The sequence below is a fragment of the Petaurus breviceps genome, unplaced genomic scaffold (assembly GCF_028583685.1).
Source record: "Petaurus breviceps papuanus isolate PSGF00001 unplaced genomic scaffold, PetGlider_PUasm1.0 90879, whole genome shotgun sequence".
Taxonomy (NCBI): domain Eukaryota; kingdom Metazoa; phylum Chordata; class Mammalia; order Diprotodontia; family Petauridae; genus Petaurus; species Petaurus breviceps.
The window spans coordinates 2,781,957-2,801,895 of record NW_027187368.1 but is presented as its reverse complement, the minus strand read 5'-3'; positions in this window follow the sequence as shown (position 1 = coordinate 2,801,895).

Genomic DNA, 19,939 nt, shown 5'->3' with positions numbered 1-19,939 from the left:
CCAAGAAAACCCTAAATGGAGTCACAAAGAGTTGGACACAGTTGAACACCAACACTAACAGGGGATTGATTAGATGATTTTTGGGGTCTCTTTAAGCTTTAAAATTCTTTTAATATAGTCCAAAAGAAACCAACATTAGTGAGCTTTCCAATTTCAACTCTTCCACTGGCCAGATGGGGGGAGGTCGAAGTGAATCACAAAATGACTCAGAGAAGGAAAGGGACTTGGTGGTAACCATACAGCTAAAGAGCTGGCAGCTAGAACTTGAAATGAGTTTGGAAATATCATAATGCCTCTCCAGTTCCCTTCCTGGTGGTATACCAACTCAAATAATAATAATAGAAAAATAAAGTTCTTATAAGTTTCCCATGATCAGGAAGATAGGAAGATGTCTTGTATCTCTACCAGACAGCATGAGTAATAAGAGTCTGGAATTACTTGGGGCAATTGCTCCTATCCCAATCTTCTTCTTCTTCCTCCTCCTCCTCTTCTTCTTTCTCCTCCTCCTCCATCTTCTTCTCTTCTCCCCCTCCCCACCTCCCTCAGGCAGCCTAGTGGAGTGGATAGAGAGTCAGTAGTTGTTCACTTTGGAAGGAGAACAATAACATCCCAGGTAATGTTTTCACTTGCTCATGAATTGGATTTAAGTGAGGCAGAGTTGCCCAAAGCCTCATTCTCCCTTCCAGACTCATCAAAATACAATGGCAAGAAATAAGACAAGTGGCAATAGGCCCAGGATGCAGTGAATGACCCCCTTAGATGCCTGACCAAGTCCTGAGTGCTCCACAGCACCTGCTTTAGCTGCCTTCATGGCCGCCGGAACAGACTGTTCCATGTGCCCATCCTGCTGGTGGAAATCTTCACATGCTTGGGGTAGACACCCCCTCCTCCCCAACTCACCAATGGGTTTAGACTTGCTGGTTACCCTCATCATGGTTTAGCCCTTCTGTGGAGTGGTTTTACTGAAATGTGGCCTCTTTGCTTTTGATAGCTTCTTGGAACCACAGGTGAGAGACAGTTTGGTGACAGGTCTCACCAAAGGTGGAAGAGCAGCCCTGGAAAAGGCTTGGTAAGCCCTTTCACCAGAGCTGCTAGTCCTCTCTGAGTGCCCTGTACACCCCGGAGAGCTAGTGTCAGAACCAAGAAAGCCTGAGTTTGAGTCCTATCTCTGACACATACTGTTTGATCTTGGGCAAGACACTTAATCTCTTTATATTACAGAAAAGGTATTGACCTTTGTAAAAGTTGTTTTTTTGAGAGCTCCTTTTACCCACAAAATCATAGAACTAATCCCTATTTCTCATGAATCCAAGTCCATCCATTTGTTCCCAAAAGGTGACTATCCCCCTCTTCCCTTAATGTTGCTTCTCTTGGATTTCTGCAAGGATTTATTGAGCAACTGCTAGGTGCCTAGCCCTGTGCAGAGCCTAGAACTGTGGTCTATGAGCTCCTCTTAAAGAATCAATGAAGTAGCCCCACTTTAATGGACTTAGCTCTTCTCAGCAATACAATGATCTAAGACAATACCAAAAGACACATGATGGAAAATGCTATCCACATCCAGAGAAAGAACTACAGAGTCTGAATGAAGATCGAAGAATACCATTTTCTCTTTTTACATTTTTTCTTTCTCAAGGTTTTTCCCTTTTGTTCTGATTCTTCTTTTACAACATGACTAATGTAGAAATATTCTTAACATGATTGAACATATATAGTCTATATCAGATTGCATGCCGCCTTGGGGAGGGGGAGGGAAGGGAAGAGGGAAAATTTAGAACTCAAAATCTTAGAAAAGTGAATGTTGAAAACGAAAAATAAATAAATAAATACAATTTAGAAAGAAAATGAATCAATGAAGTAGAAGAGGAGCCCTGCACTGGGAAATAAGAAATGGCCAGTAATTCTTTTCATGAGCTTGGGTAAGCTGCTTCTCCTCTTGGGTCCTAGTTTCCTCATCTAGGAAATCAGGGGTTGATGCTAAATGATTTCTAAGTTTGCCTATAGTTTTGGCACTTATTCCACGCTCTGGGGTCCTTTCTAGGGCTAACACTCTACCCTAACAACTTAGGTAGCGCTTTCAATCAGTTAGCTGGCATGTGTTAAACACTCACTCTGCACCAGGCACCGTACTAAGTGCTGGAGATACAAAGAAAGACAAAAAAAGCCGTCCCCGCTCTCCAGGAGCTCACAGTAAAACATTCTCACAACTTCATGAAGTAAGGAATGTAAATTTTATTATTCCCATTTATAAATGAAGAAACAGAGGGTCTGAGAATGACTTGTCCATGGTCACAGAGCTAGTAAATGGTCAAAAAAAGGATTTGAACCCAGGTCTCCTGGATCTCAAACTAATGCTCTTTTTTTGGGAGGGCAATTAGCATTAAATGACTTGCCCAAGGTCAAACGGCTAGTAAGTGTTAAGTGTTTGAGGCCAGATTTTAATTCAGGTCCTCCTGACTCTAGGGCTGGTGCTCTATTCACTGTGCCACCTAGACACCCCCCAAACTAATGCTCTTTCCATGATGCTCTGTTGCTTCCCAAGGTCCTTTGTTGTAATTCTAACAGAATAAATGAATAACTCTTTTATTGAGTGCTGGGAATAAAAAAATAGAACAGAAAAACAGTCCCTACTCTCAAGGAGCTGACATTCTAATGGGGGAAACAATACATATGGAAGGTTTGGGTTATTAATATACTATATCCCACACCCTAATATTCTGTATTGTAAACCTTTTCCCATTTCTAATGATCTGTGAACTTCCTCTTATTCTTTCATATTCTCTGGTCATCAAGGGGTCTGTGGTATTCTAGGCAGGAGATGCAACAGTTAATTGTATTTATGAGTTTGCAGGAAAGGCTTTTTACCCTGTCCCTTCCCTGGCATCAAGCATAATGTAATTTTGTGGAGACAAAAAGACTAATCAATTTAGCAGAACTCCCACTCCCCATGGGAGTAAGAGGAGATTTAGGAGTGGCCCCCGGGAGGCAAGAGTGGAGAATGTGCAGAAAACTCTCAATTCCAAACTGGGAAGTGGCTTGAGAGCAAAGACGGATGGTGGAGCCTATTTCCTATCTCTGTTTTGCTCAGACAACCAGATCATCGTTTTAGAACTAGAAGTAGTGGCATGCTAGAGCCCTTGCAAGAGTTAATTATTAAATTTTCAGTGTAAGAATTTACACCTTGGAAATTGGCAAATGCTTGGTTTATTTTATTATTGATTTTCTAGACTTACAAAACTGATGAAAAAAATGTTGATAATGTAGATTAAACTTAAAAGTGAATTTTACCTACTTTTTTTTTCTTGTAAGAGCTGGTTGTTAAACATTTACCAACCGACCTCAGACTGGGTGAGATCTTAGAGATCATCTAGACCAGATTCCTTTCATTTCAGAGCAAACCAGAGAAGTGACTTGATTAAGGTCACTCAAGTTGTGAACAGCAGAGTTCATAGTTGAAACCACCTCCAAAATCCATCACTTTCCCCAGTATACCACCTTCCCACTGTTGAGAAGGAAAATGATTGAGTTGGATGGCTTATTCTAATTATTCCAGAGGTTTGAATTATTTTCATTATTTCTAGATCATACCTAACATGAAGATGTGGCTGGAATGTTCTCTGAGGATTGTATACCCAGAGCTACTTAGAAGAAGGCAAACATAACCTTATGCAAAAGCTTGTTCTTAACTCAAAAATGCACAAGATATGGTTGAGGATTTTCTATTTGGTCATGGAAGTAATAGGGTCTTCCCTTTCCAGTTTGATTTTTCTTTTCTGGACTGGGTTAAAGAGGCCATTCTTTGCCTCATTTTTTTTTACCTAGCCTTAGTCATTGAATGGGCATTGCCTCAGTCTAACTGAGACCTGCTAAAACCCTTAGATTTAAAAGGCCAAGGTCTTCCATCTAATCTGTGGCCACCTCCAGTCATCCTGATATGTATCTGGTCACTGGACCCAGATGACTCCAGAGGAGAAAGTGAGGCTGGTGACTTTGCACAACCTCCCTCACTTAAATCCATTTCAGTGACATCATGGCATCATATCCATGATGTCATGGTCCTCTTCTAGAATGAAGGACAAAACAACAATAACAACAACAAGAACAACGGAAGTAACAGGGAGCCACTGGAGTATATTGAGCCTTAGCAGGGTGATGTGACCTGTGCTTTAAGAAGATCACTTTGGGAGCTGCTTGGAGGGTAGTCTGAAATGGGGAGAGACTTGAGGCAGGGAGTTCAACTAGCAGGCAATTGCAATAGAGCAGGCATGAGCGGTGGCTGTTATGTGAGTGGAGAGAAGGGGATGTGGTAAAGTAATGTTGTAATAGTAGTTACTTTATTGCTCACTATTTTCCTATCATATGATTTAACAGGTTTTTCTCAGAGCTTCCCATTCTAGTGTGGATCCAGGGAGCTGTGTCTTGTCTTTGTGTTCCTGGGAGAAAGGAGCTGCCATGGAAATAGACTAATTATTCTATCTCTAGGCTGTTAAGCAGGACCCAAAGAGCTTAGAGCTGGTTAGATCCTAAGGAGACCTGATCCCAGGCTAGGACTAGACAGATCAGGTCAGAGAGATCCAAGGCACTCTCTATCAAAATTGTTTGTGTGAGACATTTAGGGGAGAAGCAATAAGCTTCCATATCAGAAGAGAGAATGGGGTGATGGTAGCATGTTTTCTGATTGACATTATCAGAATCACCTGCCCCAAGCACACACATGCCACCAGTTATAGTCTGAATGCCAGGGGTACTATGTATCTGTGACTCTACACTAGGTCAGCCAATTCAAATGAGCAGCTCACTTTGGTACTGACCACCTTGGCACTGGCTGCTGTGTCCACAGGAAGCATGCCACAGGTACATGTACAAAGTAATTCTTTGACTCAGGATCTAAGTCCTGCTGTTTTGATGCTTAGATGCCCTGTCTGGGTTCTGACCACCTGATGCCCAGACCGTCTTCTGGTAGGGCAGACCTCTTACATGTCTTGACCTTTGATAAGCCTGACAAGTCTACCTGAATCCATGGCCTTGTTCTGACCTTCAGCATCTACATAATGCCTCCTGCCCCCAAACACTTATGAATTCTAAATGGCTTATCTGGTTCTTGATTCATGGATCTATTTTGATCACTGGCTCATGCTTCCACCTTATTCTCCATTTTTGGGCTTGCCTCAACTCTTTCAGCCTTTAATGTCATATTCCAACAATAAGTGGCCTGTTGTCACATGTTAACAACCAGGAAAAACATCTAGTCCTAGAAATCTAAATGTACATAGTTAGGGGAATTGAGCAGAAGTTGAACAGAGGCCAAAGTAACAAGCTGTTGTTTAAACCAGGACTTGTGAATGAGAACACCTTGTCAAAGAGACAAGTCAGAAACACCAAAACCAGATTGAAATGATGTAATGAGCTTTATAAAAGGAATTTGTTGCTATGGTTTGGTCGTTTCAGTTGTGTCTAATTCTACATAACCCCTTTTTGGGGAGTTTTCTTGGCAGAGATATTGGAGTGGTTTGCCCTTTCCTTCTCTAGTTCATTTTACAGATGAAGAAACTGAGACAAACAGAGTTAAGTGACTTGCCCAGGGTCACACAGTTAGTGAGTATCTGAGGCCAGATTTGAACCCATGAAGATGAGTCTTCCTGATCCCAAGCCCAGTGGTCTATTCACTGTGTCATCTACCTGTCTGTATGAAGGGAAACCCATGCCTTAAAAATAACAGACATATAACAAAACCTTGTTGAGTTGAATTAACTAAGGGGATTTGAACAGCCAAGAGAAAACCATATTAAAAAATGCTAAAGGAATAAAGTATGTTTTCTACTGCAGCTTAATGGAAGAACACTGTGCTTAGAAATGCAGTCAGAAGGCATGACCTTGATTGAATTCTGACTCTGCTATTTATTATGACCTTGGAGTCCAGTGCTTAACCATACTGGATGCATTTTCCCATATGAAAAATTAAGGGATTGAACTAGACGATCTTTAAAGTACCTTCAACTATAAACACTATTCAAGTATTTATTAAGCACCTACTGTGTGTAATATACTGTGTGGGACCCTGGATTTCTCTGATTCTGTGATCCAGTGCTGGGTTCTATAGGACTCTGTAACTTATGAGATAACTATTTATAATACCTCTATAGTGTGAGAAATGGCTATTTCTGTCTTATATTTAATAACTAATTATTGTATTAGGACAAGGTTTTTCCCCTTTTCTACTTCCTCATCCTGTGGTCAGTTTCTTTCTTAAAGACTGACCTAGGTCAAGATCTAATCAGACAGTAAAAGAAATTCTAAGCTTGGGTCTAGAAGTAGGGAAGTCAGAATTCTGCTGTCCTCTACCCTGGGCAGATCACTTAGGAAATATTTTTTATTTAACATTTTATTTTTTCCCAATTACATGTAAAAACAATTTTAGCATTTAAAAAAAATTTGAGTTCCAAATTCTCTCCCCTCCCATTGACAAGGCAAGCAATTTGACAAAGGTTATACATGTGTTGTCATGCAAAACACATTAGGGTGTATTTCTCCTCATGATGTCTGCTCAAACAGGTCCTGGGAAAATGTTGATTCTCCATATTATCAAGAAAAGTGAAATGGAAATTGATGTCTCTTTGACCAAGATTTGAGTTACCTAGGTCACCTACCCTAAGATAGCCCACTTCCCATTTGATTAACAAGTCAGAGTTGAACAGGTACCCCTAGGAACACCTCCTCTTTGAAGGGTATATATATATATGTGTGTGTGTGTGTGTGTGTGTGTGTGTGTGTATAAACTGTGATCTAAACATTGTTACAGGTCTTTGATCTAAAAGAGAGAGCCAAGTGACCACCCTTTTTTTTAAAAACTTGCTGGTCCTATTAATAAAATGACTAAGTTATCCAGAAACTATGTCTTTCAAACTTTTTAATCATCACAATAGGAAAGGGGAGAGCTATAAAAAATTGTGCTCAAAGCTGGATCCTGAATTTCTATTATGTGCCTTTTATGACCTAGTTTGGAAAGAACTTGCTACTATATGACCCTGCTTCTGTAGGAAGTTCAAGGGTTACACATGAAGCTATTGAGGTTCAGTGAATTTAAGTGAATTGTCCAAGGCCGTATGGTTAGTAAATAATAGAGTCAGGATTTGAACCCAGGTCTTCTGGGATAGGTCATTAAAAAAATCCATAGTCTCATATTACTTCATTCTATATCCACCTGAACACTACCTTATACCTCATTGTTGACAATGTGTTATTTGTCCTTTGTTCTCAAAGAAGACTATGACATCATGGAGAGGATGACATGACTTGTATTGAATTGGATTTGAATGAGGAAGAACTGTACAAAATGATCAGCCTCACTCTCTCTTCCAGAGCCATCTGGGTCCTGGGGCCAGATATTCATCAGGATGACTGAAGATGGTCTAAGATGCAGTAGGAGACCTTGACCTTTTTAAGCTAGGGTCTTTCCAAGTTCTCACTTTTAGTGAGGCAACACCCATTCAGTGAATTGGCCTGTTTAAGAAGTGAGTCAAAGGATGGCCCCTTTAATCAAAATACCACCTTAGCGCAAGTATATGACATTATTGTTTCCTCAAGGTGCTTCTCCTGATCATATATCTAAAGTTACACAGAACCTCAGAGACCACCCAGTTCAACCCCCTCATTTCACAAGATGAGGAAACTGAGGTCTATGGAGGTGAAGTCAGAGGCCAAATTTGACCTGAGGTCCTCTGCCCCCAAGATCTGTATGCTTTTCACTGTGTCACAATGAAGAGGGTAAAAAAGTCACATAAGATAGTACCACTTCCTCTCTTTGTTTTTCCACTGTTATCACTTTCTGAAACATGCAGCATTTCTCTCTGTGCACTTTTCAGCTTAATTGAATGGCTTATTGGTGACTTATGCATTTTTAATAATGAACTGGCATCTGTGTTAGACACTTTCAGTTAAATTGTAGTAAAGTGCTTTAGAGCCGTTAATTAGCACAAACAGTCTTTGGCTTCATCCCAGGTTGTGCCCTTGTATACTTGGGGACCCTTAGTAAGGGCATGAGATACTGATAGGTCTTCAGAATAAGTCATTTCTGTAGAATTATATAATGCAAGAACGCAAAACATGATTTTAGAAAATGAGACCTTAGAACATAGAATGTTAGCTCTGGGAGAGATGTCAGAACAGAATGCTCAGAGGGAGCTTACACATTATCTAATCCAATTTCCTCATCTGACCTGAATGTTCCTCGTGTATAAAAGTTCCTCCATTTGCATCCTGCCCTTTCCTCTTTGTTGACTATAAGCATTCACATATATCCCAACTCCCTCTGAACCCTCTTTCACTCTATATGTTTTCTATAAAATTCTGAAAATCTATTAAACTTGGTCCCTAGAGATGTCCTGAAGTCAATTGGCTCTATCTTTTGTGGCCACCACCCAAGGGCAATCTGTTTGGAATCTATTAGCTCTGGCTACAGGAATCCAACTTCCCTCAAATTTCTGTCCCCCTTTTTAGGGTGAGTCATTTCCCTAGAAACCCATACTCAGACTAGTCTTTCTGAGTGTATTGGAAAGTATCTGACTACAGTGAGGGCCATATAGTAGCAGGTTATTTCCAAGCTAGGTCATAACAGGTATAAGAAATTCAGGATTCAGCTTTGGACAGTTTTTACAGCCTCTCTCTCTTCTTTGCAGCTCTACATTTTCTCTTTTTAGAGATTCTAGGTAATAATTCCCCTTATATCCTGCCTCCAAGCAATATCCTCTCTGAGCTAATTGAGAAATCTCACTGTTTGAATCCTAGTTTTCTTCCAAAGTACACCTTGTTTCTTCTAACTCTCTTCTGAGTTCTTTGTCACATTCTTTTAGCCTTGAAAATTTGGCTTCCAATAAACATTTTTATTAAGGTGACAATGATTTCCTTCCTCCTCATTTTTAGAGCAGAGAAAAGAAAGAACTGAGCTAGAAGGGACATTAGAACATAGAATTTTAGACAACAGAGTATAAAAAGAGAGCTGGAAAGAACCTTAGAAAATTATAGTGTTAGAATAAGATCACAGGATTTTAGAGTTACAAGTTCTTAGAGATTATTAGGTCCAACTCCTTTCCTCCATTTTAAAGATACAAAAAGTGAATTGCATGGGTCCAAGAACCTCAGAGTTGATTGAAAGAGAGCTTGGAGACCATCTAGCACAATCTATGCCCTATTCCCCTCCTTGGTATCCTTAACAAGTAGTCAGTCATTCTTTCTGCAAATAAGGATCTTCGTTGAAGGAGAAGTCAACACCTTTCAAGGAAGCCCATCCCACTCTTGGACAGTTCTAATAGCTAGGAAATATTCCTTGTTTAGTGCTCATATCTGTCTCTCTGCAACTTCTACCCCCTAAGTGCCAAGAATAATACATTTATCTTCTCTTATATATGACAGCCTTAAAAATATTGAACAGTGATTATATCTCCCCAAAGTCTTTTCTTCCAGTTAAACATCTCCAGTTCCTTCAAGTAAGCCTCTTAAGACAAACTTTAGTCATCTCCCCATTCTAGTCACCCATTCTGAATGTACTTCAACTTATAACTGTCCTTAAATATGGAATCCAGATATGAAATCAGTATTCCCTAAGTGATAAGCTATTCTCAATAATACAATGATACAAGACAATTCTAAAGGATGTATGATGAAAGGTACTGTCCATCTCCAGAGATAATTCTAGTGGAGGCTGAATGCAGATAGAAGATACTTTTTCTCTACTTTCTCCATTTGTCTTGTTGGGGTTTTTTTGTTTGTTTTCTTTCACAGCATGACTTACATGGAAATGTGTTTTGCATGACAACACATGTATAACCTTTGTCAAATTGCTTGCCTTGTCAATGGGAGGGGAGAGAATTTGGAACTCAAAATTTTTTTTAAAATGCTAAAATTGTTTTTACATGTAATTGGGAAAAAATAAAATATTACTGTGTTTCCCTGATAATAAGACCTATCCTGAAAATAAGCCCTCCCCTTACTGTGTAAGATTCCTCTAAAATAAGCCCTCCCCTGAAAATAAGCCCTCTGGTGTTTTTCTGTCCAAAAAAAAAAATATAATAAGACAGTGTCTTATTATCGGGGAAACAAGGTAAATAAAAAATATTTCCTAAGTGATCTGCCCAGGGTAGAGGACAGCAGAATTCTGACTTCCCTACTTCTAGATCTTGGTTGGTTGTTGTCCTTCGTTCTCGAAGAAGACCAAAAGGAATCACAATGCTAGAGTTCAGTTTCAATGTGTCTGACTGTGACTGATCAGACCAACATGAGCTCGGAATGCTCTACCACAGGTTGGGCACAAACAGTCCATGTGAACAGTTGGGGTGGATTCTCCAAATTTTACACATCCTGCATTTCCTTTGAACTGTTTCAATTCTGCTTTGCTCATAGAGCCCAGCACCTTCTCTGATGTGGGCACACCATGCTGTTCAGTCCTGTGCTAGTGTTTCCCATGTCACACAATCAATTTCAAAGCTCTTAAGAGAGACCTTGAGAGTGTCTTTGCATTGCTTCTTCAGACCACCATGTGAATGCTGGCCCTGTATGAGTTCTCCATAAAATAGGTTTTTTGGCAAGCATATATTTTGCATTCAAACAATGTGGCCCACCCATCGGAATTGTGCTCTGTGAAACAGAGTTTGAATGCTTGGCAGTTTAATTCGGGAAAGAACCTCAGTGTCTGGTATTTTGTCCTGCCAGGTGGTCTTCATAACCTTCCTAAACTGGTGATCCATAATGCCTGGAATTCTCTCCCTCCTCATCTCTGCCTCCTGTCTTCCTTTTCCCTTCCCTTCCCTTCCCTTCCCTTCCCTTCCCTTCCCTTCCCTTCCCTTTCCTTTTTCCTTTGGTGATTATTTCTATTTATCCTGTATAGAGATTATCCTGAGTTTGGTTGTCTCCCCCATTACACTGTGAGCTCCTTGAAAGCAGGAACTGCCTTCGCTTTCCTTTGTATCCCCAGCACTAAGAAGAGTTCCTAGCACATAGTAAGCGCTTAAATGCACACACACATGCACACACACACACATTCATTTCCTGACTGCTTCTTTATCATCTTTTTTATTCTGATCCTTTTGAACAAGGCTTGCCTTTCCATAGTCATGTTCTGGTCCTGAGTTAAATCCTACTAAAGCTCAATGACATCTATGAGGTCAAACAAAGGATATCTTGTTCACCCTGTTTGTTTCACACACCACGCCACACTATTTGTGTGGAGGCATCTGTGCTTGTGGCTTTTATTGCCTGGTCTCTTTCTGGACGTTTTCCTCCGTGAATTGCTGGTCCTCTTCCTGGCTGTTCCTTCCTGTGTGGAACATATTGTTTCTATCTTGGGACATCTATCTGCTGTGGCTAGACATTTTCCTCCTCCTCACTCGGCTATTTTAAGCCCTCTTGATAAGATTCTCAGGAGTTTCTATCAGTCTTCATGAGATGCACTTTATTTGTTTTATCTCAGTTCAATTCAATTCAATATTTATCTGTTTATTATCCCTTAATAGGTGCCAGACCCTGTGTCCCAGTGCCTGGGACACAATGACAAAAATGAGACAAGTCTCTACTTTCCAGGATCTTACATCTTTCTGAGGGGAAGCTACAGGTATATACAGGAAAGTGAATACAAAGTATGCACAAAGGAATTTATTTTGTTGGTTTTTTTTGCCTTTTTTGGGGTTAAGTAACTTGCCCAAGGTTACACGGCTAGGGGTCTGTGTGTGTGTGTGTGTGTGTGTGTGTGTGTGTGTGTGTGTGTTAAGTGTCTGAGGTCGGATCTGAACCCAGGTCCTCCTGACTCCGGGGCCAGCACTTTACTCACTGCACCACCTAGCCCCCCCCACAAAGGAATTTAAAGAGGGAAGAAAGCACTAACCTTAAGGAGATTCAGGGAAGCTCTTGTGATAGGAGGTGGCACCTGGTCCTTGCTCAGAGACTCTACAAGTCAGAAATAGGGAACAAGTGCATTCAAGCCATGGGACCACCTGGGCAAAGGTACAGAGGTTGAAGATACCTTGCTGTGTATAGGGAAATAGCTAGTGGGACCAGTTTGACTGTAATGGAGAGTGAGTGAATGGACGTAACAAGAAATATGGACTGGAAAGATAAGTGAGAGCCAAGTCATGGAGCACTTTAAATACCAGACAGAGGAATATGCCTTTTATCTGAGAGGCAAAGAAGAGACACAGAAGATTTTCAAAGTATGTCAGATCTATGTTTTTGGAATGTCAGTTTGGCAGCTGGGTGGAGGGATATTAGAACCCATTCTTTCTAGAATTCAAACTGTGAGTTATCAAAAATACCATATTGGTCAGTTAACAAACCAACTTTTCATTACAAAACAGAACAACTAGGAGGGTATATAGGACACAAAATTCTAGAACAAAGAACATCTAACTGAACTGATCCAAAAAGTGTTTATCAAGTGCCTCCCATGTAGAAGGCACTAAAGAAAAAATGGCAGATATGGAAGTTACCATAGACCATAGAATATTAGAACATAGGAAATTAGAGCTAGAAAGGACCTTAGGACATATGATCATCAGAACATAGCTTCTGTTTGTTTCCCACTATACTGCCACACAAGCTTCAATTCAAAGACATTCTTAATTCCTTACCAGAAAAGGATTCAGTTAGCCCAAGAGGCCTCTGAAAGAGAGGTTCTGCTCATTGCTGAAGGAGGGAAGGGACTAATTTTTCATGGCTGGGCATTTGGGCTGCAGATGATCCATCAGGCAGCCAGTAGTCACTTGTTCTTGAACCTAAAGATGAAAATCCAAGAGTGTCCAGGGAGGAGGACTCAAAGGTGAAGCTCAGAGAAGGGCTTTTGCTGGGGATTCATGACACCTCCTGCTTTTTTATCCAGCACTGGTGGCTTGAAATTTGTCCCTAGGTCCTAGTTCTCTGTGCTTGACTGCATCCAAGCACAGTGTGTACCTCCTAGGGTATAGTCTGGTGGAATGCATAATGGGTCCCAAGGGAGAGGAGCAGATTAAGTGATATGGTTCAACAGAGATGTCAGCCACAAACACAGGTCTTAACAATGGTTTGGGCTGCACCTGCCTAGTTCAATGGAGCAAATTGCTATGCGGTAAAATATAAAATGATAAGAGTCTATCTTGGCAATATCATAGTTGACAACTAATACCAAATTTATCTTCTGGCACAATAGTTTTCAGGAAAGAGTGGCTGCTAAGGGTTATAATGTAAAGGGGCAACTTTCTGTTTATCAGTGAGAAAGTAGCCCCCTGATTCTCTTAATCAGTAGATTACTGAGAAACTAAACCCCAAATGAAGTCTTAAGTTTGCTGGAGAGAAATATTTATAGGAAACTCTCAGAAACATTGACTTACAGGGGAAATTCTAAGCTTAATAATGAACATTCAAATCCAGTATAAGTTCATAACTATCAATGCTTGCTCTATAAGTGGAAATATCAAGATTAGTAAACAAATACACTGGATTATAGATTTAGATCTGGAAGGACTTTAGAAGGTTATTTAATCCAGTTCCTTAATTTTTACAGATAAGAGGTCCAGAGAAGTTAAAGCATTTTCCAAGGTCAAATAGGCATAAGCAGCAGTAGCTGAGAAGTAAACCTAGGTCCTCTGACTCCAAATCCATAGCTCTTCTCCCATGCCATGTTGTCTCTCAGAGACATATAAATCTATCAAAAATGACTCCTACACAATGAAAACAAAACTCTTAACAATAATCCTAAAAATATGTCACAGTCTTACTCCTGGAAAAAAAAATGGCAATGGATTGCCATTTCCTGGACTTAATTGAGTCTATCCCAACACAAAGTCCCATGACTTGGACTTCCCAACTCCCAACAGACAGAGAAAAAAAATAAAGAATAGGACTATTGGTTGCTTCACTGCTTTTTGGAATAGCCACCCATTCCCCTATGCCCACAGAGAACGCTAACAACTATGTTCCTTATTGTTCTGTCTTCCAGGAGAGAGAGACAGACAGACAGACAGACAGAGAGACAAACAGAGAGAGAGAGACAGAGACAGAGACAGAGAGACAGAGACAGAGAGGGAGAGAGATACAGCTGCTGAACAGGACAGTTCCTATTGTCCAAGTCACATTTCTTTTCACAGTTCTAAGGCTGTTCCTTAGCTTCTCCCCCACAGAGGAAGCCATATCTTATCCAAGTTGCAAGTTCTTAACTCTGAAAGTCAAATAAGATAAGCCTTCCTTTTTGGAGGGGGGATGGCAGGGCAATTGGGGTTGAGTAACTTGTCATGTTTGAACTCAGGTCCTCCTGACTCCAGGGCCTTGCTCTATTCCCTGAGCCACCTAGCTGCCCCAGCTAAGGCCCTTTCCAGTGAAGACAATATCGAATCAAGGATATACTCTACAATACCATAGCTAAAAAGAAAGCTGTTCCTCAGCCCCACCTACCCCAATTTTGAATAAACAGAAAACATTCTGCTGTTCTTCCTGGTTTCAGTTCCAGGGAACCATGCCTCCTCCCACTAGGTGCTCTCAAGGTTCCCATCACACACCCATTCTTTTTGTGTGTTGTCTCCTCCCACTAGATTGTGAGCTCTTTTAGGGTGCGGTCTGTCTATGTTAACTGAACCCCCAGCACTCAGTATGTGCCCAGAATGTTGTTGTTCAGTCACTTTCAGTCATGTCTGACTTTTCATGACCCCACTTGGGGTTTTCTTAGCAAAGATACTGAAGTAATTTGCTATTTCTTTCTCTAGCTGATTTTACAGATAAGAAGACTAAGGCAAACAAGGTTAAATGACTTGCCCAGGCTCACACAGCTAGTAAGTGTCAGAGGCTAGATTTGAACTCAGGAAGAGGAATATTCATGATTCTAGGCCTAGTGTTCTACCCACTGTGCCACCTAGTTTCTACTTAAGGGGTACTAACTTTCTCTAACATTCTGCATTGTGAATTCTGTCTTTTGTTGTGTGGTTATTTCCAATTCTTATATTCTGTGTTCTAAAGGCCCATTCAGTTCTGACATTCTAGAATGTTATGATTCTGAGTCATGAAGAATTCAGCAATTCACAGTCCCTTCAAGAAATCTCAACTGACATTTTGAGATCTACAGACCAATAGTTGAACTGATTGCCTTCTCTTGTGCTATGTGCATTGAATTATCTTGTACTGAGCTTCTGGGGTGCCCAGGGATAACAAAGTCTTTTCTCTCTAGCAGGACTATTGGGTATTCAGGGTGATTTTCAAGGTTTTAGATAGGATGGTAACGGTGGACAAAGAAGCAGTACTGCAAAATGTTTATTGTTCAGATTGCTGAGATGTAGCTCATGCTAAAGTTTCCCCCTTGGTGGCATATGGTCAAATCTTTATTAATTCTTCTCCTCCTCCTCCTCCTTCTCCTCCTCCTCCTCCTCCTCCTTCTCCTCCTCCTCCTTCTTCTCCTTCATCATCATTAGTAGTGGTGGTAGTGATAGTGGTAGTACTAGTAGTAGTATGAGACAGCTAGGTGGTATTGGGGAGAGTACTCTGGAGTTGGAGAAATGAAGACCTGTGTTCAAATCTTGTCTCAGACACTAATTATGTGATCCTAGGCAATTCACTTAAGAGTTGTCTGCCTCAGTTTCCTCATCTGTAAACAGGGAGTCATAATAGCACCTACCTCCCAGGGTTGTTCTGAGGATGAAATGAGATAATAATTGTAAAGTAGTTTGCAAACTTTAAAGCTCTTTATAAATGCTAACTATTATAATCAAGTATATTCACAGAGGAGGGGCACTGCTGTCTAGTACAAAGCAACTTTAGACCTGGTCTAGGGTCACAGGATCATTAACTTAGAGCTGGAAGGGACCTCAATGGTTTGGGGCTCATAAAGATTAAATGACCTGTCCAAGGTCACACAGGTAGCAAAGTCAAGATTTGAACCCAGATCCCCAGAGTCAAAATACAGTGTTCATTCCAGTACCTTTCTTTGCCTTCTCTTAGCATTCAAAGGGCTTCCTTCCTTCCCTTTTTCCTTCCTTACTTCTTTCCTTGAATAAGTATTTATTAAACATCCACCAAGTGCCAGTCTCTGTGGTAGACTCTGAGAATACAAAGAAGAGGAGAAAGAGGAAGAGGAGGAGGAGGAGGAGAAGGAGAAGAAGGAGAAGGAAGAGAAGAAGAAGAAGAGAAGAAGAAGAAAGAGAGAAAGAAGGAAGAAAGAAAGAAAAGAAAGGAAGAAAGAAAGAAAAGAAAGGAAGAAAGAAAGAAAGAAGGAAAGAAGGAGAGAAAGAAAGAAAGAAAGAAAGAAAGAAGGAAAAAGAAGAAGGAAGGAAGGAAGAATTCTTGTCCTCAAGGAGCCTACATTCTGTGGGAGGAAACAACAGATACACAGATTGAAAAAATAAAAATAAATACAAAATAATTTCTCTGTGGAAGAAGGGCACTAAAACCTGGGAGGACCAGAAAAGGCTTTGTATAGGAGGCAGTATTTGATTTGCAGTGAAGGAAACTAAGGATGGCGATGAGGGAGTACATCACAGGCAAGGACAAAAGTCTGTGCAAAAGTGTGGAGGTAGAAAACAGGATGTTATGTATGACAGGCAGCAAATTAGCCAGTTGGGTTGGAACACAGTACACCAAGGGGAGTTTTGTGCAGTGAATCTTGGAAGACAGATGGAGTCAGGTTGTAAAGGTCTTCACATGCCAGTTGAGGGGTTTGTGTTTCATCCTGAAGGTAATAGAGAGTCGCTAGAGCTTCTTGTGCAGGGGAATGACATGGTCAGACCTGTGCCTTAGGAATATCAATTTGGCATTCGTATGAAGGCTGAATTAGAGAAGGGAAGGAGTGGAGGTAGGGGGGCTCATTATGAGGATATCGTGGTAGTTAGTCTTGGCAAGAGGAGATGAGGTCCTGAATCGAGTGGTAGCTGAATAAGTTGACAGAAGGGGACAGGTACAAATGGCACTGGGGAGGTGGATGAGACTTAACAACTAAGTGGACATGAGGATGTTGGTTAAGAGTTATGGATGACTCTGTGTCTACAAGCCTGGGTGATTGGAAGGATGGCAGTGGCCTTGACAAAAACCAAGAAGTTCTCTGAGACAGTGTAGAATGGCTTAAAGAGCCCTGGTCTGGGTGTCTGGAGATCTGCCATCTGGTCCCTACCCTGCTGCTGATCTTCTGATGCTTTCCCTCTCTGGGACTTTGGCTCCTCATCTATAAAAAGAGAGATTTAATCTCTGAAACCCTTTCTATGTACAGTATCCTATGCTCTAAATTTCTGTATTCTGAGGTCAGAGCTAATCATGAAGTTCTATAATTTTATTCTGTAGAATGTCTTGTAGGTTGTTGAACGGGTATATTAGCTCTACAAAGGCAAAGCCAAGTCTTAACTTGATTCTAGATCGCCTGTCATCACAACCAGGGCCCTTTCCATTCCCCCAAATAATCTAAATTTAAATAACTCTTGTTCAGTTCTGTACATATTATAATGGACAAATTCTTAAGGAATTAGGAGAAGAACCCCTGCCATAGAATGTCTCAGTTAGTCAAAAGGCCTTTATTAAGCACCTACTACATTCTTAGTACTGTGCTAAAATATGGAGGTACAAAGAAAGGGAAAAGACAATCCCTTCAAGTCTAATGGGGGGGGGGGACAACATGCCTCTACAACTTGTACAAATAAATTGTATTCCAGATAAATGGAAAATGACCAACACAGGGAAGCAAACACAATAGATTTACAGTTTCATATGCAATCATCTTTTTATTATACTATGGAAATGCTTGTTTTATGCCATAAATTAAAAATAAAATAAAATAAATTTAAAAAGAGGTATTACAAAAGATTTCCTGTAAAAGGTCAGATTTTAGGTGGGACTTAAAGGAAGCCAGGGAGGTCAAGAGAGGGAGATGGGGAAGGAAAGAATTTCAAGTATGGCAGGCAGAGAGCCTGTAAAAATGCCCCAAACTGGGAGATAAATATCTTGTACAAGGAACAATAAGGAGGCCGGCATCATTGTATCCCAGAGTACTTGAGGATGAATAATGTGTAAGAAGATAAGAAAGGAGCAGGCTATTAAGGGATTTGAATGTCAAATAGGATTTTATTAGATCCTGGAATTATGACAGGAAGCCACTGGAGTTTATTGAATAGGGGGGCGACTATCAGACCTGCACTTTGGGAAGATCAATTTGAGATTGATGAGTGGAGAAAGGACTGTAGGGGGGAGGCTTGAAGCAGGATACAAACCAGCAGAATATTACAATAGTCTAGGCATGGAATCATCAGGGTCTGGACCAGGGTGGTAGTAGTATGAGACTGGAGGAGGGGGCAGAGAGAGAGAAGGTGGAATCAATAGGGTTTGGTGACAGATGAGATAAAGGAGGTGAGAGAGAGTGAGGAGTTGAGGTGCCACCCAGTTTGTGAGTGTTGTTGGCTGGGAAGATGGTAGTGCCCTAAATAGTTATAAGGAAATTTGGAAGAGGTGAAGACTTGGGGGGCAAAAATAGGTCTAGAATGGAATAGAAATTGAATTCAGAGGCTGTCTAATCCAACCCCCTCATGTTACAGAAAAAAAGTTAAGACCTAAAAGTGTACCAAAACAGCAAATGACATTTGTTGGAGGAGTTGTGGGAAAACAGGTACATTAATGTACTGTTGATGGAACTGTGAACTGGTCCAGTTATTCTGGAAAGCAATTTGGAATGATGCCCAGAAAGCTATTAAACTGTGTATATGCTTTGGTCCAGAGATAACTCTACTAGGTTTATACTTGAAATCAAAGAAAGAGGAAAAATACACATTTACACAAAAATATTTGTACCAGCTCTTTTTGTGGTAGCAAAGAATTGGAATTGGTGGGAGTGCCCACCACTTAGGAAATGACTTGTAATATATGAATGTGATGGAATATTATTGTGCTATAAGAAATTATGAAGGAGATGGTTTCAGAAACCTGGGAAAACTTTTATGAACTGATACAAAGTGAAGTTTACAGAACCAGAGGAACAATTTATACAACAACAATGATAATGTAAAGACAAACACTTTGGAAAGAAATAACAAATTTGATCAACACAATGATCAATTGCTGTTCCAAAGGATTCATGATTAAATATGCTGCCCACCTCCAGATAGAGATGTAATAGGCTCAGAGTACAGACTGAGGCATACATGTATATGTGTGTGTGTGTGTATTACACATATACATATATACAATGGTGGTTGGTAACAATTAAAATTCTTAAGTTGTTTGTCTTTACATAAATGCACAGATATATACAAACACACATTTGTATGACTTTTCCAATGCAAGGATTTGTTTTGCTTGATGTAATAGAAAGCTCCCTAGCATACCCAGGATAGCTGCTAGCATAGGTTCTTTGATCTGCTTTTCTAAAGGAAAGCAACTCAAAAGGGGTTAACCATCTTACTTTAACCAAACATATATCATTTACCTAGTTCAGGGTAAAAAGTCAGCACCCTGAACTTCAGAGAAAATACAAACAGTACAAGCAGACAAAAAAATATAGACAGAAAATAACACAATTCAACAGGTAGAGCTGTTTGACCATCACACACATACATAGTTACCAGAGAGAGAAGCACCAACATCTGGGTTTTCAAAGCCTGGGGGGCTCAACAGCTGCCCAGAGTCTCATCTGGCCACATCACACAACTCTTCCCAAAGTGAACTCCAAAGCAAACCCTTGCCTCAGAGGCATATATGATCTTCTCCAGGGTCAGAGAGCATCACAACCCTTGTGACCCACTGCCTAATTACAAAGTAACAAGGTGTGGGCATTCCTGAAAAACAAGCCTCCCCTAACCAAGTTTCTCCTTTTGGGCTGGGCTCTGCTCTGCTCCACCGTTCAGCAAACTCCTCCCACCACAGGCTCCATGTGACCACATTCAGCCTATTGGGGGTAAAGTATATTTTCTTTCTTTTTTATTTTTTTGCCTTTTTTTGGAGGGGGGGAAGGTAGGGCAATTGG